Consider the following 11,439-nt stretch of genomic DNA (forward strand, 5'->3'; position numbering starts at 1 on the left):
AAAATAATCCAATAGTAAAATTAAGTAAATTAAGGAACATGGAAGAGTAAGAGACAAGTAAAGAGAACGAACTAGAATGTCGAAGTCTTGATGAGGCAATAACTCTTCTCAATATCCCAATGCAAAAACAATGAAAATAACAAATCCTAAAAACTATGAATGTGTAGAGAGAAAACCTAGAGGAGAGGAAAACTAGATCTAAAAACTAAAACTATGCGGAATGAATGTTGTGTTGGTTTCTGCATGTTCTCTGGCTCTAGTCTGCTTTTCTGGGCCAAAAACTGGGTCAAAATAAGGCCCAAAATCGCCTCCAGCGATTCTGCAGATTATGCAGATCGCGCATGTCACGCGGACGCGTCATTCAGGCGGACGCATCATTCGGCGTTCTGCCTTGCCACGCGGTCGCGTCGTCCATGCGGCCGCGTCACTTGTGCTATTTCATGCCGCGCGGTCGCGTCATCCATGCGGCCGCATCGCTTCTCGCTGGTCATCTCCTCAATTTCTTGTGTTCCTTCCATTTTTGCAAGCTTTCTTTCCAATCTCCAACTCATTCATGCCTTATAAAGCCTGAAACACTTAACACACAGATCACGGCATTGAATGGAACAAAGGAGAAATAAAATACATAATTAAAAGTCTCTAGGAAGCAAGTTTTCAATCATGCAATAACTTTAGGAAGGAATTATAAATGCATGCTTATTTAATGAATAAGTGGGTAAAGATCATGATAAAACCACATAATTAAACACAATATAAACCATAAAATAGTGGTTTATCAGTGGACTGAATCAGTTGCTACAGCGTGCTACATAGTGAATCGATCTCCACATTCTTCTTTAAATGAAGACACACCTTAGAAGGTGTGGTTAGGAAAACATGCAGATTACGAGAAACTCAGAGTCTTTAGATGCATAGCTTATTATTACGTCAAAGACAATAAACTTGATGAAAGAGCTAAGAAGGCAATCTTTTTGGGGTATCCAAGAGAGGTTCAAGGCTATTGTCTTTGGAGCATAAATGATTCTAAGTTTGTAATCAGTAGGGATGTGACCTTTAATGAAAAATCCATGGTAGCTTTGTCTAAAGTTATGACGCCAGATGATGGTGATGTTGGAAAAACTATAAACACTCAAGTGGTGGAGATAGAGTCTAAAAACCAACCAATAGAGTCATGTTCAGGTAGAGCATCTTAATGCTACTCACGAAGATGAGGAGGACGATGAACTTGATCATGAGGAGATTTAGCAAAAAAATACACATGTATTACAACAGCAACAGCAGGATTCTTTGGCATCCACTAGGCCAAAGAGAAATTACAAACTCGTACAAAAGCTTGGGTCAAACAAGCCTCTAAGGCATTATGGTAGTTAAATTTGGTAGAGTATGCTCTCGGTGGAGGATGATGAGCCAGTCACCTTCAAACAAGCTATCAAGGACAAGGATAGTGATAGCTGGTTGGTTGCTATAGAAGAAGAGATGCAGTCTCTTCATAAAAACAAGACATGGGATGTGGTCCCATTGTCCGTGAGAAAGACTGCTATTAGTTGTAAGTGGGTGTATAAAAGAAAAGAAGATCCTACTAAATCGAATGGTATAAGATTCAAGGCTAGGTTAGTGGCCAAGGGATTCGCACAGAAAGAAGGAGTTGATTATAATGAGATATTTTCTTCTGTGGTGAAACACACTTCCATTCGGATGTGTTTAAGTCTTGTAGCTCATGGCGATCTTGAGTTAGAACAACTAAATATGAAGACAGCGTTCTTACATGGTGATTTAGAGGAAGAAATTTATATGTATCAACCTGAGGGTTTCAAGGTTGAGGGTAAAGAAGGTCGGGTTTATCACTTGAAGAAATCGTTTTATGGATTAAAGCAATCTCCTCGGTAGTGGTACAAGCGATTTGATTTCTTTATTTTAAATCAAGGTTTCTTTAGAAGTAACTATGATTGTTGTGTAACATTCATAAGCTTCTTGGAGGAGATTATATCTATCTTTTATTGTATGTGGATGACATGCTCATTGCTTCCAAGAGCAAGGTGGAGATAGATAGGTTAATGTTTCAATTTGGTAAAGAGTTTGAAACAAAAGATTTGGGTATTGCGAGAAAAATTTTAGGCATGGAGATTAGAAGAGAGAGATCAAGTCGAAAATTGTTCTTGAGGCAAAAAGGCTACATTGAACGGGTTATCGAAAGGTTTGGGATGAAAAATGCTAAGCCGGTGGTGACTCCATTGGCTCCACATTTTAGGCTCTCAGGTAAACAATCTCCTACAACAGCAGAAGATAAGGCTTACATGGACAATGTAACTTATGCAAGTGCTGTAGGCAACTTAATGTACGCTATAGTATGCACACGCCCAGACATTTCACAAGCAGTCAGTGTTGTTAGAAGGTTTATAGCAAACCCGAAAAAGACACACTGGAAAACACTCAAGTGGATATTAAGGTACTTGAAAGGTACCATTGGCATAGGTTATGCTTTGGTGGTAAATCATCATGTCAAATTAGCGGTTTTGTTGATTCTGATTATGCTAGTGATTTAGACAGTCGACGATCTACAACTAGTTATGTATATAAAATATATGGTGCTCCGGTTAGTTGGCGATCGATGTTACAAGCTATAGTGGCGCTATCTACTACAGAGACTGAGTACATGGTAGTAGCAGAAAGGGTAAAGGAGGCATTGTGGTTAAGGGGTCTTCTAGATGATTTGGGTTTTAAGCAAGATTGTGTGAATCTTAGTTGTGACAGCCAAAGTGCGATTCATTTGGCTAAAAATCAGGTTCATCATGCTCGTACCAAGCATATTGATGTTAGCTATCACTTTGTGCATGATGTTATAGAGAAAGGTGACATTTCTCTCATGAAGGTACACACAAACGAAAATTCAGCAGACATGTTAACTAAAGTACTTAGTAGTGTCGGGAAACAAATTCCAGCATTGCCTGGATTTGCTCAACATTATTCCCTGTTAGGCATTACATGGCGAATAAAGGAACTACGTTTGGTTTGATCCTGGTAAAAGGTATGTAGGCAGTCATTATCAAGATGATGCAACCGGATACTACTACTACAATTTGTTCGTTCAAAATTTGAGTCAGTTTATCAAATTGTGACCGAGGTGGAGAATTGTAAAAATAATAGGTGTTCAGTAAGGTTAAGAGAACCATGAGAAATTTAAGGAAAAAAAAATAGTGGAGCTTTATTTCTCATGTCACATCAACCATTCTTTAATTAGGAAACAATGTCAGCCATTCTTTCTTTAGTTGTTTCAAGCATTATAAATTGCGTTGCATATTTTGTATCACTTGAAAAAAGTAGTATTCACATCATATTAGAGAGTTAATATAATCAATCTTTTATATTGGCTTTATCTTTACAAAATATATAGCAAATACATTATTGTGGGTAGTAATTATTTGGGATAAGTATGATTTTGGTCCCCAAAGTAGGGGCTGAAAATTTATTTCGTCCCCCAACTTTTTTTCGCTCTAAAATGGTCCCCAAGGTTTCAGTTTGCTTTAAAATCGTCCTTCGGACGAAAATACCCTCCCCTCCCCTCCCATCTTCTTCCTCCTCTTCTTCTTCAACATTAACGGAAGCAGAACCAGATGCACAAACCCAGAAAAAAAAAACAGCCAACAATGGATAACAACAACAACAATGACAAAATTGAAAATCAGAAGAACCCACCACCACCACCATTATCATCATGGTCATTATCATTATCATCAGAACCATAAACAAAATTGAAAATCAGAAGAACAGCAAGCAGAAGCGGAAGAACAGCAGCAAGCAAAGCTGAACCCAGAAGCCAAAGCTGAACCCAGAAGCTGAAGCAAAACAGAAGTAGAAGCAACACCGAACTCAGAACTCAGAAAAATCATCATCATCAAAACTCAGAAAATCATAATCTGAACTCAAACAAACAACAATAAAACTCAGAATCATCTGAACTCAAACAAACAACAATAGAAGAACAATAATAATGGAATCAAAACTCAGAACTCAAAATCATGGTCATCGTCAAAACTCAGAACCCAAAATCAGAAAAACGATAATCATAATGGAATCAAAAGAACAACAACAACACAGAAACCAGATTGATAATCATAAGCATGCAGAAGCAGCAGAACCAGAAGAAACCACAAGAAACTAGAAACCGGCGAGGAGCAGCGGTGGCGGCGGCAGCGAAGAGCGGCGGCGTCCGTGAAAACCGGTGGCGGCGGCGAGGACCCTTCCCCTTCCCCCTCTTCTTCCCGTCCCGAAACCCCCCTCCCCCTCTTCTCCCTTCGCGTTCCCTTCCCCCTTTCCCCGAGGAGCAGAGCGGCGGCGGCGGCGGTAAGAAAGATCGGTGGCGGCGGCGAGGAGAGGAGAAAAAGAAGAAGAAGAAGGTGGTGCGGTGCAGGGCGGCAAGGCGGCGGGCGGCGGGCGGCGGTCCCCTTCCCTTCCCCCTCCCCCTGCCCCCTTTTTCTTCCCCCCCCCCCATCCCTTTTCTTTCTTTCCCCACCCCGTATCTATCCCTTTCTTTTTTTTAAATTTATTTTATATTTATTTTATTTTATAATTTTTTTAATAAAGGGTAGTTTGGTAATAAAAAAATGAAATTGGTAAAAAGGACGATTTTAAAACAAACTGAAACCTTGGGGACCATTTTAGAGCGAAAAAAAGTTGGGGGACGAAATAAATTTTCAGCCTCTACTTTAGGGACCAAAATCATACTTATCCCTAATTATTTTGTATCTATTAGAAGTCTAAATTTCGTTGCAGATTCAATAATAAGTCAAGTATTCTTTATTGTATCCTCCAAAAAATTCGTCAGTAACCCATTTTACACATTATTATTATTATACATTGGTGAGGACGAATTAAACTTTAAAAAAAATATGTGTAACACATACCTTAAAGAATTGTGCTATTTAATTCACTATTTTTTTTTCTCTAATATTTCACATAAGTGTCCTGTGTCCAACGGTTTAAAAAATTATTCCTTTTCTTATACTACAAACTTTCACATTATTCAAAATAATAATATACTCAAAAGTATTCGATTTATTATGTATCTCAATATTTGATGTAATGGTGGAATTACGAGGTTAAGCTTTGTGACCTTCGTGACTTCAATTTCCACTTGTATGTTCCTAAACTGAGTAGCTTTTGCTTTTCAATGTCCTTGTAGTTGTAGTTATTGACTTGGACAAGTCATCATACTTCTGAGAAATATCATTTTTTTTAAAAAAAACTTGGATGAACCATCGGGGGTCTTTCTTGACGATGAAACATCATAGGTATTTTCTGTGTTTTTTTTTTTTTTTCACATTCTATTTTCAACTTGTTTTAACTATCCGCATTTCTTTTTTCTTTTTTTTTTACACTAATTTAAAATTCGCGCTATGCATGGAACCAAATATTGATTCATTGTAAAAATTTATTTGTGCATGTCCATTACTAATAGAATAATAGTTGTTACTCTTAATTTGAAAAAGTGTAAAAGCGATATAAGACTGTTGCAGTCTATATTTATAGAAGCTAAATAATATTCTTATTTTTCTAGCACATATTAACATCCATTTACAAAAAAAAAAATAATAATGTGTATGCTAAAATTTATTTCATTGATTATTTTAAAATGAATTAGAAACTATTATTGTAAAAATTAAATTAAAAAATTAATATAAAAAATATATAAATTATATTCTATTAATAAGTTATATTTCAACGTGATTTTAATTAGTATTATTTAAAAATATTCCTTTTTTAGTGTCTAATAAAAAATATCCCAATATAAATTATATGACATTAATATAATTTTTAATCATAATTAATTTTGTAAAATTATATTTATACCAATATTCTTAATTTATCTATAAGTACTTTTATATATGATGAATTAGTATTGTTTTTAACTTTTACGTTATGCCACTCTAAATAGTGTCTCCTATAATTGTTGCATAAGGTTATTGTCAATTAGAGCATGATATATTAATTAAATACAAATACTAACATAAAAAGAAAAAAAATTATTTTTGAAGAATTAAATTTAAATTCAATTTGTACTTAAAAGTTGAAATAAAAAACCTCTTATTCTCTAAAAATAAAATTATTATCATAAAATTATTTTTTTTGACAATTTACAATAATGTGATACAATTTTATATTTTTGTACATATTTCTCTTAAAAGTAAGAACTCTATAAATAAATTTTTTTAAGTGGACTTGCACGCATACACGGGCGCTGCTTAAAAAATTGTTATGACTTAAAATTTTATTTAAAAAAATATTATATTATTTGAATAAAAAATTTTACTTATTTATTTAAAGGCCTTAAAATTATAGTATTAAAATTGATTTATGTAAAAGAAATATTAAAAATATTATATAACAAACTAAAATGGATGTAATTATATAAAAAATATCTATAATAACTTCAACGTGAATTGTCGTTGTTCTTGATATAAGTTCTTTATAAAAAATATACATTCTTTTTTTTTTTTTTTTCTTTACATCAGGTACCAAGCTTGTTTTCTCTCCACCGTAGTGTTTTTTCTCCATCGTAGTGGGAGCCACGGGGTAGAAGAGTTTCCTTCTTTGAGCATCGTATTTTTTTTTTTTTTTTTTTACTATGAGAGTACGAACACACAACATAAGTAAAAAATTGTAACTTTTTAAGGTTGATCCAATCACTCATTCTTTCCATTTTTTTTTTTAAATATTATTTGTCCTTTAAGATTCAGTCTTTAGTTAATTTTTTTTAAATTTATTATTATTTAATTAATTTAAATACTCACTTTTATTTATTAATTATTCAAAAAATTAAAAAAAAAATTATTTATTTTTTATTTTTTCTCTCTTCTAAAAAATGAATAAAAAACAATATTTAAAAGATACTTAATTACACTAATTTTTTAATATATTTTAGTGTATTATTTAACTTGTGAATATGTGTGAGCTTAACTTATTTGCAAAAAAAATGATAATATAATATGATTTTTCTATGTAATTAAAATGATTTTAACAAACTAATCTTTTTTTTTATGTTAGAATTTTAAATTTTTTAATAAAGGATTAAAAAAACAAAGATCAATTTAATATTCAAATTTTGTAATTTAGAAGTTTTAAAATTATGATTTTCATATTTTAGAGTAAAACTTATAATAAAGAGAATGTGAATAAATTAAACAATGTATCTCTACAGATAACACCAAATATTTGAATTGATTGATAATAATTTAAGTTAAAAAATTGACAAAAAACTTTTTTTTTTATGTCTAGTGAATAATCTACAAAGATTTTCTGATACTTAAATCAATAAATGTCTTTGGTTGTAATGTGTAAGTATTTTACCTTTTTCTTGTATTGCTTTTTTCTTTATATCGTCTAAGTACATTACTAACAAAATAGTCGTTGTTGCCATTTAATTGTCATTATGACTTGATGTTATAGTATCTTCACATTTAATCTCCCTTCGTCAGATTTTATAATAATAGCTAATTTTTTTTTTAATTGACTTAACTCATCTTTAGAGATTTAGCTTTATTTAATTAATCGTTTGAGCTTTTTCTCAGATGTTTGAGCCTTGTATGTCCATAATAAAAATAATCAATTTATTTATCGTATAATAATTACACTCTTTTTTACAACCGCACAACCAAATAATTTCATAATATTAAATATCGTATCATTATACTTTGAATGATGATTGATGATTATTTTTGGTATCCGTCTAAAATGGTATAAAAGAAAAAATATAAAGTGATTAAGACTATTGCATAAGTAACAATTAACAAATAATAAGAACAATATAGGGATAGCTAATCATGTACATTGATAGAGGCCACGATGCCCTTAACCAATATAACATTTGAAGGCTAAGATAGCTCCATTTGCTGAGCATCAGAGACTAGGGATAAGGTAGCATCTCATCTGCTTTAAACCCATTTAAACAATGATTAATTTTGATTGAACCAATAATCACTCTATTATACAGATTGAAGTGGTATAGAGAGAGAAAATAAATTCTTTTTATAGTTATTTTTTGTTATTTTATTGTTATTCAAAGTGTGGATCTTACTTTTTTTAATCTCTCTTTCATCCTATAAAAAAAAAATTGTAAACTTACATTTTTACCGTATAATTCACCATCAATTAATTAAGTACTCTATGACCAACAACATAATTACATGTCAATTTCTATTACTTCTTCTCTCTTCTTTCCATCTTCCTTTTCTTTTTTCACGATTTAATTAGTCACTATAATTTTTTTTATAATTTAAAATTTTTTAATTAGATTTATACATTATTTTAAATTTTATAATTAAATTTTTTTATACAAATATTAAAATTAATAAATAGAAAATGAGAAGACATTTAAATTTAGAGATTTAGTTTTTAAATACAAGGTATATTCAATTTAAAAAAATATATTCTATTAACTCTCATTTTTGGCACCACAAAAATTTAACTACAAAATTTAAAATAATATAAAGATTCAGTTTACAGTTTTTAAATTATAAAAAATTAATTATAAATTTAATAAAATTATAAAAACTGAGAAAATAATTTAATTTATTGTAAACTAATATAGAACATGAATTTATATATGTACTCTATAAATATGAAATCATTTTTTCTATATATTTGTGTTGGGGGGTGGGTCATTGACGAGGGAGTTTTAAGGAAGATTAAAAAAAAATAGAAAAACACACACTAGATGAGTCTAAAAGGGAAATTCCCACTAAGAAATTCTTTATGATAAGGAGAATTATTTTACACAAAGGAGAGGATAGTGAGGCCAAGCATGATTGGAAGTCACAAAATAGAAAGAGGATCAACTCCATGCAACTTAGGCTAAGTGGAGCATAGCTTTTCATTTGTTTAATGGAAAGTTAAGCAAAATGGCTTTGCCTTATTCTCTCTCATGATTCTTCATTACTATAGCTGTTTACTCTGTTTATTCTCTTTCGTTTTTCATTAATTAACATTATTAATTAACCTTCCATTGCTGAAAAGTTTCACTATTATTATGCTTGTAGTTGAATAAGTGAAATTTTTGTCATGGGTATTTTTTATTTTGTTTTCTTACAGTATCTCTTAAATAACATTTATTTCGAGGTATTGATAGAGATTAGATGACTGTAATTTTGGTATTATGTTTGTTAATTCAAAAATTGGTACTAAAATTTTAGTTTCTGTTTTTTAAATTTCAATCAGTACTTCAAAAAAATAAAGACACAATAAACTGAAATTTTTAGGGATGGAGAATGAAATTTTAATAACATTTTATATCTAAAATACTTCTATTTTAATTAATTAATTCTTATTTCGGTTTCTATCGTCCACTTTATACTAAATCTGTTTCTATTTTTTAATCTTACAGTTTTTCTCTTTCAAGGATTAATCCTTCACTAATCTGAGTTCTATTTAAAAATTTATTATTAGTCAATAAATTATTACATACATAAAACGAGATTTAAATTTCTGACACTTGTTTAAGCAATACTAGTATCAACAAATCATATTTAATCAATTTCATTTAAAGTAGGCAATTATAGTGTATTTGAAATTTGGAATCAAGTTGAAGGGTTCATAATTCTTCATCTTACTGATTTTGTGGGAACAGCGGCGGAGGATGTTGTCTTCATGAAGCTGAAGGAGTGAAGGGTGCTATTTGCCATTTTCCTGTCAAAGACTTCATACACGTGTCCACTATCGGCGGTTATGGATACAATTGCGGTGCGCTACGTCTATATTTTTTATAATAGATACTATTTTAATATTAATATTTTTAATAATTAATACATTTTTTATTTTTATTATTTAAATATAATTTAAATACATAATTAATTAGAACACCCATCCTTTTATACAAATAAAAATATTTAGTGTATAAATAATATTATTGTAATGAATAATGCCAAAATAAAGCAACATATTGTTACTAGTTCTTAGTATTCTTTCTTAATAATTAGTATTAAAATTTATTTTGACTTTTATATTTAATCTCTTCTCAAATTTAAATTATTTTCTAATGTTTTTTATTTATGTTTTGTCTGAAACTCGTGCTTCTTTTTATGCTGACCTTTCTAGTGTTTAAATTTTTAATATTTGTGGCAAATTTTAATTTTATTTCTAATGTTTGAAATATTTTACTTTTATCTCAAATATTATAAAAAAATATTTAAAAAAAATAATTTTAAAAAATACGAAATAAAATATTTGAAACATAAATAAACTTTTTAAATATCAAAAATAAAATTAAAACTTATTTCAAAACGTTAAAAATACCTTAAACAAATAAGCGAGTGAACATAATAAGTATGAGTAAATAGCCAAAATCGTCTTTGAAAGATACCCCGATCTCCATTTTTATCCTTGAAAGATAAAGATAATCAAAATCGTCTGCGAAAGATACACGATTGGTCACGTTAGTCCTTCCGTCAGTTGGATAATGACGTGTCACGTTAAGTGCCATGTGGCATATGATGATGTGGAGGGCTAATGCCACGTGTCACAAGATGATTGGTTTGACATGTCAGGTCGGTGACACGTGGCATGTCACGTGGCACTTGACATGTAAAAAAGTTATTTATAATCAAAATAGTCCTTGAAAGTTTAGACGTAAGTCATTTTCATTCCTAAAATTTTAAAAATTAATCAAATTAGTCCTTATATAATTTTTTTATTTTTTCTTGATAATATTAAATTTAAAATATTTTTTGATACTACTAATTTTAATAGAAATATAATTGACAATCAAAAAATTAGTAATTGTATCTTTTCTTCTTAAAAATTTTTTCAATAAAAATATCTCTCTCCTTTAATTCTTGTCAAAATCTCTCTTATTCTTTTCTATTCTAAAACCTTTTTTCTTACATTATTACATTTTGTTGGAATATATATATATTAAAGGTTTTAGTAAGAAAAAAACACAGATAGTAACAATCAATCTGGTCTCTAACAAATCCATACACAATCTTTTAATCTACGAGAAATAGTTTATTAATATAAAAGAACAGTTATTTAGTTCATATTAATAAAATTTTTATTGTAAAATTCTTTTATTCATTTTTTAGATGATTTAGAATTTAGGATTAAAATTTAGTGTTTTGAATCTATAATTTAAAATTCAGAATTTAAATTTTAAAATAAAAAAATAATAAATTTGTCATTTTTAAATCTTAAAAAACTATATCTAATTAATCTAATGTCGTAGTTTTTTTTATTTGGGACAAAAACAAAAATTTATGCTTATTTTAATTGACTGTGTGAAACGCAGATGGTAAGGTCATTACATATAAAGAGTGAATTGAAGTGCTTGATGAGGAGAACAAGTTAATCACATACAAAATCTTTGATGATGATGTCAATGAACACTATAAGGACCTTAAGATAACCCTTCAAGTGACTGAGAAGGATGATGAACATGGTTGTATTAAATGG

At 30.0% G+C, this 11,439-nt stretch overlaps 1 long non-coding RNA gene across 1 annotated transcript; it reads right to left on the bottom strand.

The window, feature by feature from the left end:
• Positions 1-3,625: 3,625 nt before the first annotated feature.
• On the bottom strand, positions 3,626-4,425 carry LOC140182661 (uncharacterized). Its single transcript, XR_011878656.1, has 2 exons — positions 4,137-4,425; positions 3,626-3,833 (listed from the first exon to the last, which is right to left on the bottom strand). It is a non-coding gene; the product is annotated as an uncharacterized lncRNA (long non-coding RNA).
• Positions 4,426-11,439: the final 7,014 nt, after the last annotated feature.

Source organism: Arachis hypogaea, chromosome 20 (assembly GCF_003086295.3).
Source record: "Arachis hypogaea cultivar Tifrunner chromosome 20, arahy.Tifrunner.gnm2.J5K5, whole genome shotgun sequence".
Lineage (NCBI taxonomy): Eukaryota > Viridiplantae > Streptophyta > Magnoliopsida > Fabales > Fabaceae > Arachis > Arachis hypogaea.